This window comes from Salvelinus alpinus, chromosome 27, assembly GCF_045679555.1.
Source record: "Salvelinus alpinus chromosome 27, SLU_Salpinus.1, whole genome shotgun sequence".
NCBI classification, from domain to species: Eukaryota; Metazoa; Chordata; class Actinopteri; order Salmoniformes; family Salmonidae; genus Salvelinus; species Salvelinus alpinus.
The window spans coordinates 34114298-34132494 of record NC_092112.1 but is presented as its reverse complement, the minus strand read 5'-3'; the positions used below and the strand labels follow the sequence as shown (position 1 = coordinate 34132494).

Genomic DNA, 18197 nt, shown 5'->3' with positions numbered 1-18197 from the left:
TGTTTAACCATTCATACAGTATGTTCTAGGGCAGTGGTTCTCAAACTTTTTCGGTTACTGTACCACCAACTGAATTTTGCTCTGCCTGGAGTACCCCCTCATGTGCATTTTACCAGTAATGTAACGTTCGTCGTAATCCTCCTCGTCTGAGGAGGAGCAAGGATCGGACCAAAGCGCAGCGTGGTTTGAATACATGATTTAATTATATGAACGAAGACGAAAAACACTTGACAAAATACAAAACAATAAACGACGTGAACAAACGAACGAAAACAGTACCGTGTGGCGAACAAACACAGACACGGCAACAATCACCCACAAACAAACATTGAAAACAGCCTACCTTAATATGGTTCCCAATCAGAGACAATGACAAACACCTGCCTCTGATTGAGAACCATATTAGGCCAAACGAACAAACCTAAACATAGAAACAAATAACATAGACTGCCCACCCCAACTCACGCCCTGACCATACTAAATAAAGATAAAACAAGGAAATAAGGTCAGGAACGTGACAAGTAAGCCTATGATCTCATGAGTCTTCTAAAGTACCCCCTGGTTGGGAACCACTGTTCTAGGGGACATTAAGACCTTAACCTCTGTTGGTATAAGTCCTTAAATAGCAATATCTACTAAACTAACATATGGAATTATTTTAAGATGATCATAAAATGTGTCATTTAGCTATTTGATTAAAAAAATTCGGACCCCTGTAGGTATAAAAAAAATCAACAAATGATTTGCTGAAACATTGAATTTGGAGCTTGTGTTTTTAATAAATACTTCAAGATAGCTAGCTAATAGGAAGTTAGCTAGCTGATGATATTTGATTAACTTATCTGTAGAGTAAAGTTATCTAGCTAGCTAGCAGCTTATACACAGTGGCCTACTGTAGGTAGATACTTAGATACTAGCTAGATACTTAGATACTAGGTAGATACTAGCTAGATAATAATACAATGTTTTTATTTATTTCTAAAAAAAAAAAAAATTTTTTCGTGATATCCAATTGGTAGTTACAGTCTTGTCCCATCGCTGCAACTCCGGTACGGACTCTGGAGAGGCGAAGGTCGAGAGCCATGCGTCCTCTGAAACACGACCCTGCCAAGCCGCACTGCTTCTTAACACACTGCTTGGTTAACCCGGAAGCCAGCCACACCAATGTGTTGGAGGAAACACCGTCAAACTGGCGACCGTGTCAGCGTGCATGCGCCCGGCCCACCACAGAAGTCACCAGAGCGCGATGGGATAAGTACATCCCGGCCGGTCAAACCATCCCCTAACCCGGACGATGCTGGGCCAATTGTGCAGCACCTCATGGATCTCCCGGTCACGGCCGGCTGCAACACAAACCAGGATCGACTCTGGATCTGTAGTGACGCCTCTAGTACTGTGATGCAGTGCCTTAGACCGCTGCGACCACTCGGGAGGTTATACAATGTTTTTTGTGTGTTTTTTATTTTTTACTTATGTTCTTAGATGGATGAATAGGTTTTCCCAATGCCTTTCCCACTGTTTTTTTGGGATCCACAGAGAAATGAAATAATCTGCTCTAAGAATGTATTTTGCCCAATTGTGAATAAAAGAGTGCAAAGGTAAGGGATAAAATGAAGAACTGAGTCTTGACTAGAGCAGGGGTGATAACTGACCAATGCAGGGGTGAGGGATGAGGAGTAGGGATGACGCTTGACTAGTGCAGTGTTAATACTTGTCTAGGGGAGGGGTGGGGGTTGAGGGAAGATGGAGGAAGCAGGAGCAGGCGTGGATCTTAGAAATAACGGTGGTGAAAGTGAGGAAGATTGGACTACGGTCCAAAGAAATGGGAAACGGAGCAAAGTAGTTTTGGGAAACATAACACCTAGTTCTGTGAATGTCCCCTCTTATCTTGTAGGAGTACAGTTTTTTGAGGAGGAGTGGTTTGAGTTGCCAAATCTGAAGAATCCATTTGAAATATCCAGACTGGTGGAAAGAGTGATGGGTAAAGTAAATGCAGTGAGGATTACGAGAAGTGGACTTCTTTTTATTTTGTGTACTTCTGAGGAACAGAAAGAGCTGGTGGTGCGTCGCACCTGATTCGAGAAGGTTGCCATGTCGTGCGTGGCTCTTTGGAGCAGGGCACCCCTCAATGGGGTAATATCTGGCGTTTTGTGGGAAGTCAATGTGATGAAAATGAAAAATATCCCTGGAGTGATTGATGCACGTCAAATGAATTGAGTAGTTAATGAAGAGAAAGTGAAGAGTATCTGTTCTTTTGTTTTTTGAGTCCATCCCTACCCAGATGAAGTTGGGGTGTATGAATGACTGTGTAAGAGCGTTTGTCCCAAGATTGCAGCAGTGTGATCGCTGAAGTGCCTTTGGACATATGGAAAGTGTCTGTAGAAGAAAGAAGCCAAGGTGTGAAAGTTGTGGAGAAGATCATGTTGACTGGTTTGAATTTTGATTGTGTGAAATGTTGCAATTGTGGTGGGAACCATGTTGCTTCATCTTTAATTTGCCCTATGAGGGGTGAAGGAAAATGAGTTGGCTAAAGTCAGGGCCAACCAGAACATATTATATGCAGCAGCTGTCAAGAGGGTTGAGGGAGTGAATGGTCCTGAGGGCCAATGGTGGAGGATAGGCATTCACGGCATGAGGCACATTGTCACGCCTTAGTTATCTTTGTTTTCATTATTATTTTAGTTAGGTCAGGGTGTGACATGGGGAATGTATGTGTTTTGGTTTGTCTAGGGGTTTGTACGTTTAATGGGTCAGGGTCTTGTCTAGGTGTTTGTATGTCTATGGCTGCCTAGATTGGTTCTCAATTAGAGGCAGCTGTGGTTTATTGTCTCTGATTGAGAGCCATATTTAAGGCAGCCATAGGCATTTGGGTTTTGTGGGTAATTGTCTATGTTGTACGTTTGTAGCTTGTGTGTGCACTTACGTTTATAGCTTCACGATCGTTTGTTGTTTTGTTTAGGTTTATAATAGTGTTCGTTTCGTGGTTTTCTTTATTCTCAAATAAAAGAGAATGTATTTTTCACACGCTGCGCCTTGGTCCACTTCTTCCACTCAAGACGATCGTGGCAGAATTACCCACCATAACGGGACCAAGCAGCGTGTAAAGCAGCAACGGGAGCAGTGCATAAAGGATTCATGGACATGGGAGGAGATATTGGATGGAAAGGGACCTTGGGCTCAACCTGGAGAATATCGCCGCCCTCGTGAAGAGCTGGAGGCAGCTAAAGCCGAGAGGCGGCGGTATGAGGAGGTAGCAGGGAAACAGGAGCAAAGACTGGACTACACTACGTGGGAGGAGATCGACAGGTGGGCGATAGACCCAGGGAGAATGCCGGAGCCCGCCTGGGATTCTCTGGCGCAGTGCGAGGAGGGATACCGGCGAATGGAGGCAGCACGACGACGCGGTAGGAAGCCTGTGAGTCAGCCCCAAAAATGTATTGGGGGGGCTAAAAGGGAGTGTGGCGAAGTCAGGTAGGAGACCTGCGCCTACTCCCTGTACTTACCGTGGAGAGCGAGAGTACGGGCAGACACCGTGTTACGCAGTAGAGCGCATGGTGTCTCCTGTACGTGTTCATAGCCCGGTGCGGGTTATTCCACCTCCCCGCACTGGCAGGGCTAGATTGGGCATTGAGCCAGGTGCCATGAAGCCGGCTCAACGCGCCTGGTCTCCAGTGCGTCTCCTCGGGCCGGCATACATGGCACCAGCCTTACGCATGGTGTCCCCGGTTCGCCTACATAGCCCGGTGCGGGTTATACCACCTCCCCACACTGGTCGGGCGACGGGGAGCATACAACCAGGTAAGGTTGGGCAGGCTCAGTGCTCAAGGGAGCCAGTACGCCTGCACGGTCCGGTATTTCCGGCGCCACCTCCCCGCCCCAGCCCAGTACCACCAGTGCCTACACCACGCACCCGGCTTCCTGTGCGTCTCCAGAGCCCTGTTCCTCCTCCACGCACTAACCCTGTGGTGCGTGTCTCCAGCCCGGTACCACCGGTTCCGGCACCACGCACCAAGCTTCCTATGCGTCTCCAGAGCCCTGTTCCTCCTCCACGCACTAGCCCTATGGTGCGTGTCTCCAGCCCATTACCACCAGTGCCTACACCACGCACCAAGCCTCCTGTGTGTCCCCAGAGTCCTGTGCGTCCAGTTGCTGCTCCCCGCACTAGCCCTGAGATGTGTGTCCCCAGCCCGGTACCACCAGTGCCGGCACCACGCACTAGGCCTAATGTGCGTCTCCAGGGTCCAGTATGCCCTGTTCCTTCTCCCCGCACTAGCCCTGAGATGCGTGTCCCCAGCCCGGTACCACCAGTGCCGGCACCACGCACTAGGCCTAATGTGCGTCTCCAGGGTCCAGTATGCCCTGTTCCTTCTCCCCGCACTAGCCCTGAGATGCGTGTCCCCAGCCCGGTACCACCAGTGCCGGCACCACGCACTAGGCCTAATGTGCGTCTCCAGGGTCCAGTATGCCCTGTTCCTTCTCCCCGCACTAGCCTGAAGGTGCGTGTCCTTAGCCCGGTACCTCCAGTTCCGGCACCACGCACCAGGCATACAGTGTGCCTCAGCCGGCCAGAGCTGCCCGTCTGCCAAGCACCGTCAGAGCTGCCCGTCTGCCAAACACCGTCAGAGCTGCCCGTCTGCCAAGCACCGTCTGAGCTGCCCGTCTGCCAAGCACCGTCTGAGCTGCCCGTCTGCCAAGCACCGTCTGAGCTGCCCGTCTGCCAAGCAACGTCTGAGCTGCCCGTCTGCCAAGCACCGTCTGAGCTGCCCGTCTGCCAAGCACCGTCTGAGCTGCCCGTCTGCCAAGCACCGTCTGAGCTGCCCGTCTGCCAAGCACCGTCTGAGCTGCCCGTCTGCCAAGCACCGTCAGAGCTGCCCGTCTGTCCCGAGCCGTCAGAGCTGCCCGTCTGTCCCGAGCCGCTAGAGCCATCCGCCAGACAGGATCAGCCAGAGCCGTCCGCCAGACAGCATCAGCCAGAGCCGTCCGCCAGACAGGACCAGCCAGAGCCGTCCGCCAGACAGGATCAGCCCGAGCCGTCCGCCAGACAGGATCAGCCCGAGCCGTCCACCAGACAGGATCAGCCCGAGCCGTCCGCCAGACAGGATCAGCCAGAGCCGTCCGCCAGACAGGATCAGCCAGAGCCGTCCGCCAGCCATGAGCAGCCAGAGCCGTCCGCCAGCCATGAGCAGCCAGAGCCGTCAGCCAGCCATGAGCAGCCAGAGTCGCCAGCCAGCCATGAGCAGCCAGAGTCGCCAGCCAGCCATGAGCAGCCAGAGTCGCCAGCCAGCCATGAGCAGCCAGAGTCGCCAGCCAGCCATGAGCAGCCAGAGTCGCCAGCCAGCCATGAGCAGCCAGAATCGCCAGCCAGCCAGGATCTTCCAAAGCCGCCAGTCAGCCAGGATCTACCAGAGCCACCAAAGCGGGTATTGACAATGGTGGAGTGGGGGCCACGTCCCGCACCCGAGCCGCCGCCGTAATAAGGCCCACCCCGGACCCTCCCCTTCAATGTCAGGTTGTGCGGTCGGAGTCCGCACCTTTGGGGGTGCGGACTCAGTTATCTTTGTTTTCATTATTATTTTACTTAGGTCAGGGTGTGACATGGGGAATGTATGTGTTTTGGTTTGTCTAGGGGTTTGTATGTTTAATGGGTCAGTGTCTTATCTAGGTGTTTGTATGTCTATGGCTGCCTAGATTGGTTCTCAATTAGAGGCAGCTGTGGTTTATTGTCTCTGATTGAGAGCCATATTTAAGGCAGCCATAGGCATTTGGGTTTTGTGGGTAATTGTCTATGTTGTACGTTTGTAGCTTGTGTGTGCACTTACGTTTATAGCTTCACGTTTGTTGTTTTGTTTAGGTTTATAATAGTGTTCGTTTCGTGGTTTTCTTTATTCTCAAATAAAAGAGAATGTATTTTTCACACGCTGCGCCTTGGTCCACTTCTTCCACTCAAGACGATCGTGACACACGTGTTGCCTCTCTTCAGAAGGACCCAGATATTCTACAGGTTAAGAAGGTTGACTTTAACTCTTTAGCTATGTTGATCTGCCAAAGTGGAAAAAGTCTGGAAAGATGGACATCATTGTGGATGCGGCAGAGCTACATGAAAGGCTGTCACGAGCCGCACTACCTTCTCAGGCCCCAGAGCCTGAGTGGGGAGATATGGAACGTTGACGGACAGAAGAAGTGGGAGTCTGTTTTTCTTAGTTTAGTGTTTTTTGTTGTTGACTATTTTAGTTGTGAAGAGTAAGTTAGTTATCCCAATCAAGTATGGTTTTCTTTTCACTTTGAATCCAGTAGTTGGATGTAGTCCACCCTAAAACCCCACTGCAGATGAACAAAAGGACGGGTTACACTTATTTTATTTATTTAACCTTTAAATAAGTCAGTTAAGAACAAATTCGTATTTACAATGACAGCCTACCAAAAGGCAAAAGGCCTCCTGCGGGGATGGGGGCTGGGATAAAAAATAATAATAATATATATATATATATATATATATATATATATATATATATAGGACAAACACATCACAACAAGAGAGACAACACAACACTACATAAAGAGAGACCTACTGTAAGACAACAACAGAATGGCTGGAATACATGACAACACAGCATGGTAGCAACACAACATGACAACAGCATTATTGGGCACAGACAACAGCACAAAGGGCAAGAAGATAGAGACAACAATACATCACACTTGACTAGTGCAGGGTTGATATTTGGCTAGGGAGGGGTGCGCGTTGAGGAGGAGGAATGACGGAGTTCCTAATATGTATTCCGTACCAGCTATATCAGTTATATCTGTTTTTTTCGGACCCACTCTGTTCAATCTCCTCCGCTTTCTTGTCGTGTACGCTTGACGGAAAGGTCGAAACAGTTGGTTGCTGAACGAAGGACAGAAACTGCATGTCAATGTTCCTGATGAATTTTGTTTTTCTAACTGACCATTGGAACTTTTCTGACAGTCTGTGCTGTAAAATCTGCACGAGAGGTAGGTGACAACACGAAAATTAGGTTGGTTTAACTTGTAAAATTGTAATACAGCAGTATTAGTGATGCTACACTGTTATTTGAGGTCTATCTACTGAATCCTTATTAACGGGTTCAAATTCTAGATGGACTTGTTACTTTTGAGCGTCATATTTATTTTATTTCAATAAACCACAATGCTAGCTTATTGTTGTGTACATAATTAATTTATTAATGTAATGGGTATTCATTTCTGTCCATCTTCTGAAATTGTATGTGCATATGTGTTATTCTATTTGTCAATTTAGAACCACCGGTAAACGTGTGGTTAACTAGCATTTTCCACAGCACTTTTCACTCAGGTGGGGCAGCACCCCACCACTTTTTTATTTGGTTTAATAAAAAATATTGTTGCAAAAGCGTTAAGGGCTACAAAGTAATATTTTTTACACTAATTTACACAATTTGTCACCTTGTGCACAATTAATCTATGCTTCACATCGGAGTGTTGCAGGTTCTGTGCGTGTTGAGCAATCAGATTCGCAGAAATCAGAGGTTGCGCGGCTAGGCACTACGCACTAAAGAATGCAAAACTCGCTCTTCACTTTCCAACAGTATTTATTTAGAAAAAATGATAACACAACACTTCCTACAGACACAAGCAAAAACAATTAACAGAAATGTTGCAGCAGCTACATCAAAACATTACCAATCTGACATGGTGTATGCCATAAAAAACAGAAAAATGTCAGGTCTCATTAACTGGCTTACTGATAACAGTCGCAGCTGAATACAGCCTACTCTGCCAAGGTAAACGAACCAGTAACATTATGCATTTATAGCCTATTTATTTTTTTCTGGAGAAAATGTAATGTGCTCAAATTTGGTTTATATTCGAACTTCGGCTGGTTTAAGCCACCTAGACATTTTCGATCCAAAATGATTAACTGGAAAATCAGTCAACATAATAGTAATGACATGGATAGACTGTGAGTAACTTTTTAATTACAGATGCATCTAACATAATAGTAATGACATGGATAGACTGTGAGTAACTTTTTAATTACAGATGCATCTAACATAATAGTAATGACATGGATAGACTGTGAGTAATTTTTTAATTACAGATGCATCTGTAATTTTTTAATTACAGATGCATCTGCGGACTAAATTCCACTTCATGATGAAGGAAGTTTATTATGAACTTCAACAACAGCATTGGAGTTGAGACCAGGTTTTGTGGAATCTAGCTCTAACTACATTGACTCGCCCAAGGTCGATATATATATATATTTTTGAAGTATTATGACATGTCTGTCTTTTACCTATGTTTGTCCTTCTTTATTTGCTGAAATTCATACTTTTTCTATAAATGTTAATTAAAGACAACCGTCGACTGTTTTCTCATTGCTGTTGCTCAAAGATGGCAACTCAAAAGTATGGATTTCAGCAAACAAAGGCACACAACTACAGAGGACAAACATAGGTACAAGGTGAGTGTTTAAAAATGTAAAAAAAAAAAAAAAAGTATTGACCCATTATTTCAACTATTGACCGAATCAATGTAGTCTGAGCTAGATTCCACAAAGCCTGGTCTCGGATCCACGGCGTTGGTGAAGTTCATCAGAAACTTCCTTCACCATGGAGAGGAGTTTATTCTTCTACAGATGCATAAGCCTACACGATGCAACCCTAAATAAAGCAAGCTCAGCCATGTTAGTTATATTGTCCAATTGCAGTTGTTGTCTCTTGTCTGTTAGTCTAGTTTTAAACTAGAATTCATATGAACAAGTACAATGTTACTGCAGTTTGACAGGGTTTTCATCATTCCACTCTTTAAAAAAAACATGTTCCAGTTGGAACCAAATAAGGTTCTTCAGAGCAATGCCATAAGACAGGATCATCAACTAAATTCAGCCACGGGACAAATTTTGTTTTTTCTTGAGTGGATGGTCAGGGGGCCGGAACATAATAAAACATTATTTGTAGACTGCAAATTGACTGCAAAAAGAAAGCCCAAAACATAATATTTGACTATAACATAATTTCCAACCTTGCTTACATTTTGTATACGCTCACATACACTGAGTATACCCCCCCTTCAGAACAGCTTGTCGGACCGGTATGCCTAGCATCTACTACCATACCCTGTTCAAAGGCACTTAAATATTTTGTCTTGCCCATTCACCCGCTGAATGGCACACATACACAATCCATGTCTCAATTGTCTCAAAGCTTAAAAATCCCTCTTTAACCTGTCTCCCCTTAATCTACACTGATTGAAGTGGATTTCACAAGTTACATCAATAAGGGATCATATCTTTCACCTGGTCAGTCTATGTGATGGAAAGAGCAGGTGTTCTTAATGTTTTGTATACTCAGTGTATATCTCTCTATTATGCGTGGGGATACTTTGGAACAGATTTCCAAAATTAAAATCACTTCTAGCTGATTTTCTGGTGTTTTTTCAGCCCACCAAGTTTTTTCAATCTTCTATGTCAACAGTAAAACATACAGTATATATATTTTTTGTGAGGAGCTCATAACTTTGTGGGCCAAATAAAATCAGTTGGGGAACCCTACCATAAGTGAACCATTTAAAGTTTTCTGAGGAACCTTAAATGGGATGGGTCTTTGACAAATCATACAAAAATCTAGTTTCAAATAACCATCATAAAGATTCTACGAAAAACCTTTTATGGTTATTTGCGGGACTCAGATGGTTATTAAAATGTTGGTAGTTCTTGTTTTCTGGGTGTTGTTTTAACACTGTAGGGCAGGGGTGTCAAACTCATTCCATGGAGGGCCTAGTGTCTGCAGGTTTTTTTCCCTTTCAATTAAGACCGAGACAATGAGGTGAGAGGGGTTCTTTAATTAGTGACCTTAATTAATCAATTGAGTACAAGGGAGGAACGAAAACCAGCAGGCACTCGGCCTTGGTGGAATGAGTTTGACACGTGCTGTTGAACCTTCTTCACCCATTTCCTAGAGTGCCTTTCGAGTGAATTTTAGAGCTACCAGCACCACCCATGACTGTGTTTGCTAGTGAAAGACATGGTTGTTGCATTCATTCATTTTCAGTTCTGTGACCTTCACCAAGTGAGATCCTAAGTGAATATGTATCATTAAAAGTCACATTATGCTGGCTGGCTAAGTGGTGTGTACATAAATATTAGTATCCAGCCAGAGTAGGGATATCCAACATTTTGAATTTTTGGCAATGAAGCCCGTTATCTACTTCCCCAGATTCAGATTAACTCGTGGATACCATTTTTATGTGTCTGTGTGCAGTTTGAAGAAAGCAATTGCGCTAACACTAGTTAGTAACTAACTAACATTAGCGTAATGACAAAGTCTATGGTAACTGCTAACATGCTAGATAGATTTCCAGTCATTGCGCTAATGATAGTTAGCATTGGCTCGCAAAACTTCCTCTAACTTCCTTCGTACTGGATGCAGAGACATAAAATGTTTATCCATGAGTTCATCTGACTCTGAGGAAGTAGATAAAGGGGCTTTATTGCCAAAATCCCGTAGTGTCCCTTTAATTAATCAATCAATGTACATGCAAAAACAGATAGAGATTTGTTTTTATCTATAAATCAACCTGCAAAAGAGTATGCTGGGAAATATGACTGATGGATATGGTTTTGGTTAAACTCTGGTTATTATCCCAACACTGGAGTTATTTTGTGTTAATTTAACTCCCGAATCAACAATAGAAATGTTACACAAAAAAATTAACATTAGTTACCACTGGCCAATTTGCTATGTGATATAAAAGGGACACATAAACAGGCTTCCATATATTTCAATAACTTTTTATAATTCTGAAGAACTGTATATGCCAAGTTAAGAACCCCTCCACTTAACTCAGTTTCTCTATCAGGCAAGAGTTCTCCAAGGAACCTTAAAGATGTCCTCCAGGGAATTTAATTTTATTTGTACTTTTCCTGTTGAGAAGCAATATCCTAAGTATAAATACAGTCAAGTACACACACTAAAGGCCTCCACAACTGCAGACTTCAAGGAGTAGAGCATTCAAGGAGTTGGTCTGATTGTGACTTTGATGACATCGCCTCCCCCTTGCTTTAGGAACAATAGAGAACAAAAGAGACCAACCCTACTTGTGCCATGTCATGAGGATACCTGGACCACCTATTGAGATGTGACTTTTTTTGTTAAGTAAATCAGGTGTTAAATGAGGTGTAAGGAGACTGAAGTCATAATTTACGAGCTGAGGAAGAACCATTTAAGAAGCTTAATTTTTTTCAGTGTAGGGCCAGAAGTTTTTCCAGGAATTTTCAAACCATATGACCTGATTAGAAAGATGCAAGTCCCATTATAGCCCATTTAAAACAATTTCAAATAAAAATAAAATTGTATTAGTCACATGCTCTGAATACGAGCCCCTAACCATCAATGCAGTTAAAAAAATACGGATAAGAAATAAAAGTAACGAGTAATTAAAGAGCAGCAGTAAAATAACAATAGTGAGACTATATACAGGGTAGTACCGGTACAGAGTCAATGTGCGTGGGCACTGGTTAGTTTAGATAATATATACATGTCGGTAGAGTTATTAAAGTGACTATGCATAGATGATAACAACAGAGAGTAGCAGCGGTGTAAAAGGGGGGGGGGGGGCAATGCAAATAGTCTGAGTAGCCATTTGATTAGGTGTTCAGGAGTCTTATGGCTTGGGGGTAGAAGCTGTTTAGAAGTCTTTTGGACCTAGACTTGGCGCTCAGGTACCGCTTGCCTGTCGATAGCAGAGAGAACAGTCATTTTACAACTGATTAATCCCTTTGTCATACCGTACAGGGTCCGGAGTTTCATCCAGGCTGAATCACAACCTGCCGTGATTGAGAGTCCCATAGGGCGGCGCACAATTGGCCCAGCGTCATCCGGGTTTGGCCGGTGTAGGTCGTCATTGTAAATAAGAATTTGTTCTTAACTAACTTGCCTAGGTTACCTGATCATTCACCCCACCACTCTGGAACCTGTGGTACCACCTATATATTTTTTGAAAAAGCAATTTTTTCCAAAGAAATGGAAACCTGAAAAAGCCAATGCGTGCGTTTATGTGACAAAGGTTTGCGCCTTTTTATTACATGATTATTAATGTGTAATATGTATTTCAGTGAAAATATTAGGTAAAGATCATATGTAACATATTATCCGCACTCAATTAGATGAATAGGCCCAATTATGGGGGCTCTCCCTTTTAAACCATTCGCTACAGGAGTTGCTTTCAAGTTTTCTGTGCTTTCATATGTGACCGACCGGCTCGATTTGGTCTTTTTTACATTGGATAAGAGTAGAGTCTCAGAGCTAGAAAATGGTATATTATACACTACAGTTGAGGAACAATGGGGAAAGTAATTCTGCTTTGAAAGTTAATAAACTTGTAACCCCACTTTTGAGGAAATGGCCCTTGAATGTTTTGGTAAACCTACTAGAGAGCTCTTTGTCTACACCCATTCAGCATCATTCACATCCTCTTAAGCGTTAGTTAGCCCCACCCATCTCTTTAAGGAGTCATATGTTTATTTTTTTATTTAACCTTTATTTAACTAGGCAAGTCAGTTAAGAACACATTCTTATTTACAATGACGGCCTACCCCGGCCAAACCCTAACCCGGACGACGCTGGGCCAATTGGACTCCCAATCATGGCTGGATGTGACACTGGCATTAAACCAGGGTCTGTAGTGACGCCTCTAGCACTGAGATGCAGTGCCATAGACCGCTGCTCCACTCGGGAGCCCTGTGAGGCCATGTGCTAAACAGAGTGAGTACGGTAGTGTACTAAACAACCAAAGATTTTGACACTGAAGGCTGGTTTATACTACGTCTATCGACATGTCTGTAGACAGTTGTCGCAGTGACATCATTCTATTGTCATCCAACATGACATCAGCAGCCTGGTCGTCCAAAATATCATAAGTGTTGTATTTTATCACCAAACCCATCTGTTTAAAAATGTATTTAGTATATGTCAATCTAGCAAACCAGGTAACTAAAGTAAACTTTCTAAACAATGTTTTGTTTAGTTTCTAGTTTGTTAGCTGGCTAGCCAGGTCAAATAATGACCATATCATAGCTGACAGCGTCTTAACTTTAGCAAATTTTGTCAAGATCATTATTTAGAAGTTAATGGCGAGCTATTTACAGAAAATAGCTTACGGTTGTGAGTGTGACTAAATAAAAGCAGGGCAATTTTAGAACTTGGACACTGTCTCGTTGGCCTAACGTTATATCCTAATTTGACTTTGGTGCAGGTCAAGTTGTTCTTCACATTACAGTCTCTGCAGGTAGCTAACCAACTAGGTGCAATGTTAGCTTTCTGACAAAATTTGAAATGTATAATAACTGAAAATGTAGCTAGCTAGACTCTTACCCATATACATGGATGACGGCGTCTCCCTCTCTGTCACGGATGCCGTGATTTTCCTTAGTTTGAAGATGTAATCCGGAGACATGTTTTATACAAAATCCTTCTGTTTTCGACCCTCTCCATCTCCTTAGCTATCAAACTCTGCTTCCACTGAGCATTCCACTGATTTCAACTCGGTCAACTTCTTCCGTGACAACAACACTGTTGGTCGGCGTTAATTCCCATCACTGTCATCAGAAGACTCTACAATGTCTGGTTCAATATTTTTGGGGGACCTAAATCAGGGATTTCCTCATTGTCTGATTTGAGTCAGAGAGTCAGCATGGCATGATCATCCTCCAGAAAGTGGAAAGCATTAGTAACACGCTTGTAGTTCTTCGTGATTTCTTTCAAAAAAGCCACGTTAGAAAGGATTACCTACACATACTGACCAGGTCATGTTATAGACAGAAGATGCTACATCCAAACTCATCTCTCGGCAGGTCTAGCTCATCCATTATCTCAGCCAAACACGGCTAGCGGGAATGTTCCTGGCTTTTTCCGTGACTAAACCAACTAGGCTTGTAATTTAACAATTTTATTCGTATTTACAGATGGCATACACATTTTTTTATTAAGGCACATAAAAGTTCACATGTTTCAGAACGCATTTTGATAAAAATGTTTAGTTTACATTCAAAAGCAGTAGCCTAAAAACGTTTTTCACAAGAATAATTTCATCTTAATGAAAAATGTCCGTTTGGCTACACTGTCACCACCACATAGTCGATTGCTTTGATATGATTTATTCGTCACCACTTACACCAGGGGTTCCCAAAGTTTTTTGGCCCATGACTCCATTTTGATATAAAACTAATTTTTGCAACCCCAACATGTAAAAAAAAAAAAAAAAAAATATGAATGTAATTAACCAATTTTTACTTTTTTAATTGGAGCTATGACAGTCTGTCAAATTGTTTTAGACTGATTTGTAATAATATTTCAATCTGAAGGAAGTACGGTTTGATGTGAATCAGAAAGGCATTGGGAAATTCAGGAAAACATCAGGCAATAATTGTGTATGATCTTCTGTGTAGAAAATAACATAAATTATGTTCTTTTTCCACCAGTTGTCTGAGGAAAACAGACGACACATACTGTATGTGCTCCTGAGAGTTGTATCTTTCAGTGATGGGGTCATACGATTTTGGAGCTTAAACCATTAAAAGGTTAGAGCAACATTTTATAGGAAGAAAACAGAAACCATTCTGTTTATTACAACCGCATTTAGCGGCTACTGGAGGTTACTCACGTAACCCCGATTCTATGAACCAAGTGCAATTTTTTTCTCCAGAATTTCTCTCGCGACCCCATTTTCAAATCAGGCGCGCCCACATGGGGTCACAACCCCTAGTTTGGGAAATGCTGACTTACACTGTAGTTTGCCTTGCTGTACAATCATATGTACTTATTTGACAGTACACCGTTTTCAGAGAAAGCTCACTCAGATAACCTCTATAGTGGTGCGTCCATTGGAACTCTCTAAATTTTGCATCCATGTGTCTTGGACAGAGAATGTGCTCTTTAGTCTAAGATGATTATGCTTAGGCTAGAACAATTGCAACAATCAAGTGGGTAATTTGAGATGAGAACGGGTTTGAATTGATTTTCCATCAACCCTAAATTAATATGTTGTCATGTTGTGTTGCTGCCATGCCATGTTGTCGTCTTAGGTCTCTATGTAGTGTTGTCTCTCTTGTCGTGATGTGTGTTTTGTCCTATATTTTATTTTTAATCCCAGCCCCGCAGGAGGCCCTTTGGTAGGTCGTCATTGTAAATAAGAATTTGATCTTAACTGACTTGCCTAGTTAAATAAAGGTTAAATAAATAAATATGTAGGTCAATATTTTCAACAACCATTTTGTTTCAACCATTTATCTTTTGTCATGTTCTTTCCTTCTCATCTTTGACATGTCATTGAGAATCAGCCAAGCCTATTTGGGGATCTTGGAACACAGTCGAAATTCATAGGATTTATTGGCCTTATGCCATGTAGTTCGTAAATTAGACAAATGCCTTTGCTCTAGGAAGCATGTTGGCCTATATGTGGGGGTGCCCTGTTTTTGTAAAAAAATACCCCCAAGGTCAAGTCTCCAACCATTACTTTTCAGTCTTTTTGGGTCAGCGAATGCCTGGTACAGTACAACAAGGATGAGGTTTTGGTTGTAATTGAGAAACGCGCTGTACAAATCCTCAAACGGCAACGCCTGTGCATGACTGGTTTGAGCAGATTTTCTCCAGAAGATGTGTGCTCTCAGCTAGTGGAGTGTGGATACTTAGACTGGGAGGTGAATATGGTTTGGGATTGGAGTTTAGGGATAGGTTAGGGATATTCAGGGCAGTGGTCCAAAGTACCTCTTAAGGCATTTTGCTGAGTGAAATGAAGTACTGTACATTTTTCGACTTCCTCTAAGTATCTCAGGGATAAGAGTGGAGTAGTCCTTGCACCCCTCCCCAGTCGTTTTACACACTAAGCTCAGTGAGGCAGATGAGAGCCTCAGACGCATGGATTCAATGTAGAAAATGCTCGGGCAAGTAACAGTCTAGCTGGCTATTGGCTCACCTCTTTCATTTCTGGGTACGGTTAGATGAAAGTAATTTGGTGGATGGATTTGCAAGAAATGCAAACATATAGTTGATTCTTAAAGGGGAGATTGAACCCTGATCTCCGGTGTGAAGGCACATGTGCTTTTTGCCAGCTCTGCTGTGACATTTGATGTTTTTATCTATCTATCTATCCCCGGGATCAATTTGGCTCGGAGTTGCTGGGTCTGTGTTAGCCTGCTGAGCTAAAGCCTAGGCATTTGCTGGGAAAGCCAACACACACATTTGGGTTTCGTAGTTGTGCTGTAATGTGTAGGAGCACGAGGCTGGGGTTTCTTGTATCTCTGAATTGGCCAAGTAGTGGCATGATGGTATAAGGTGATGTTGGATTAGTGTGGGTGTTATAACATCAGGCATGTGGGATGAGGTGTCTGTTTTTTGGTTGAATAGCCAGTGTGCACGAGTCTGTCCATTAGGAATCTTCTGCCTAGCGCTTTAGATTGGGCTAATGTGCAGCAAAGCTCTCCAAATAGGGAAAGTAAGTGTGTTGGTTGGTCTTCTATAGATGGTGTTGGCCCTGTATCTTATCCATACTCAGTAGGTTTAATAGGTGGGAGTTGCTCTCTCACGCTTCATTGCCAGCTGTTTTCAGGACTGAGTAGTGGGGAGGCTGCTTTCAAGGCAAGGTCATTGCTTCAAACGAAACACCAAAAGTCCCCCTTCATGTGCTTTCGCCCTGAAATAATAATTAAGGACGCAGAATGCTCTAGTAATTGTGCTTTATGTTTAAAAATACTTGAAATTGGCAACAAAAAACACCAAGGCCAGGAATATCCCAAACTTCAGTCAACTTGGATTTATAACATTTAAAAAAGGAATATTTGTATGACTGTATGATTTTGTTATATGTTTGTCCTCTGTTGCCTGTGTTTTGCAAGGGCCAAGTTAAAGTGTATGATTTTTATAATCTAGACCAGAGAAATCTAGATCAAAAGTTCAATTTAAAATGCAAAACTGGGGCCGAACTGTGCTCAAGATATGTTGTTCACTGCAATCTGAGAATTTCCAAAAAACAAGAATAAGCCTTGGACTACATTAGAGCTGTGCGATATGGACAAAAATTTCCTGAATTGATGCGATAACGATAAATAGAATGATAAGTTTATAACATTAATGTGCACCAGTTTTTTAAAATGTATCCTTTAAATTACTGCTACTAGTTTGATGGTTGTAGCCATCAATTGTCCCATTTAACAATCACCCAACGTATTTCATTTCAAACTTCACATTTCTCTAGTATAGGCTACTTATCGTAATGAACGATATCAGCAAAATGCCTGCGACAAGTGGTCATATGGTCGGTGTTGAACATTTTCGATTTATCTTCCCAGCTCTAGACTACATGTAGATTTATTCAAGACCGATGTATTATTCTAGACAGATTACAGTTCTCAGTGTTGAAATAGCACAGCTAGACAATACACTGGCTCATCTGTACTCAAGCTGGGACGGACAAGACTAAATGAGAAATCGCTGTTGAACACCCTGAGACAGAGGGCAGCGAGCGTACCCTGTTTGGCAGGAATTGGTGACTTGCGAGTCCTACTGCTCAGCAACAGTGGTAGCGGCAGCATGAATCGGTGTGTAAACGAACCAACACGACCTCATGGCTCCTCCTTGTTGCTAATCTCTTGTTCAATTTGAGGAGGACATGGATTTACCATGGAAGGTTTCACACTGGGTAGAGTGGGATATATTTCTGACAAACCCCTGGACCTACAGTATAGCGCTACTGCCAACACTAAGATTTACCATTGCATTAGGTTAGTTAAAATAAAGCCCTAGGAGCACTTGTTTTCAGTAAGTGATTTGTTTTACACCACAGATAATTAAAGTAGCTAGCCAGCTAATAGAGTTATAAAATATCAAAACAAACTCTGAACCAATTACATTCATTTGGGGACAGGTCGAAAGCATTAAACCTTTATGGCAATTTAGCTAGCTAGCTTGCACTTGCTAGCTGATTTGTCCTATTTAGCTAGCTTGCTGTTGCTAGCTAATTTGGCCTGGGATATAAACATTGAGTTGTTATTTTACCTGAAATGCACAAGGTCCTCTACTCCGACAATTAATCCACACATAAAACGGTCAACCGAATCGTTTCTAGTCATATCTCCTCCTAGGCTTTTTCTTTTCTTGACTTTATATTGCGATTGGAAACTTTCATAAAGCAACGATTAAAAC

The 18197-nt window shown here is 42.9% G+C and overlaps 1 protein-coding gene across 1 annotated transcript in view; it reads left to right on the top strand.

Moving 5' to 3' along the window:
* The first annotated feature begins 6748 nt into the window (after positions 1-6748).
* The window catches only part of esr2a (estrogen receptor 2a), a 41412-nt gene continuing 29963 nt past the window's right edge, over positions 6749-18197 (top strand). The window contains exon 1 of the mRNA XM_071370397.1: positions 6749-6993. The gene's annotated coding sequence lies outside the window, so the exon portion shown is untranslated. The remainder of the gene's footprint in view (positions 6994-18197) is intronic.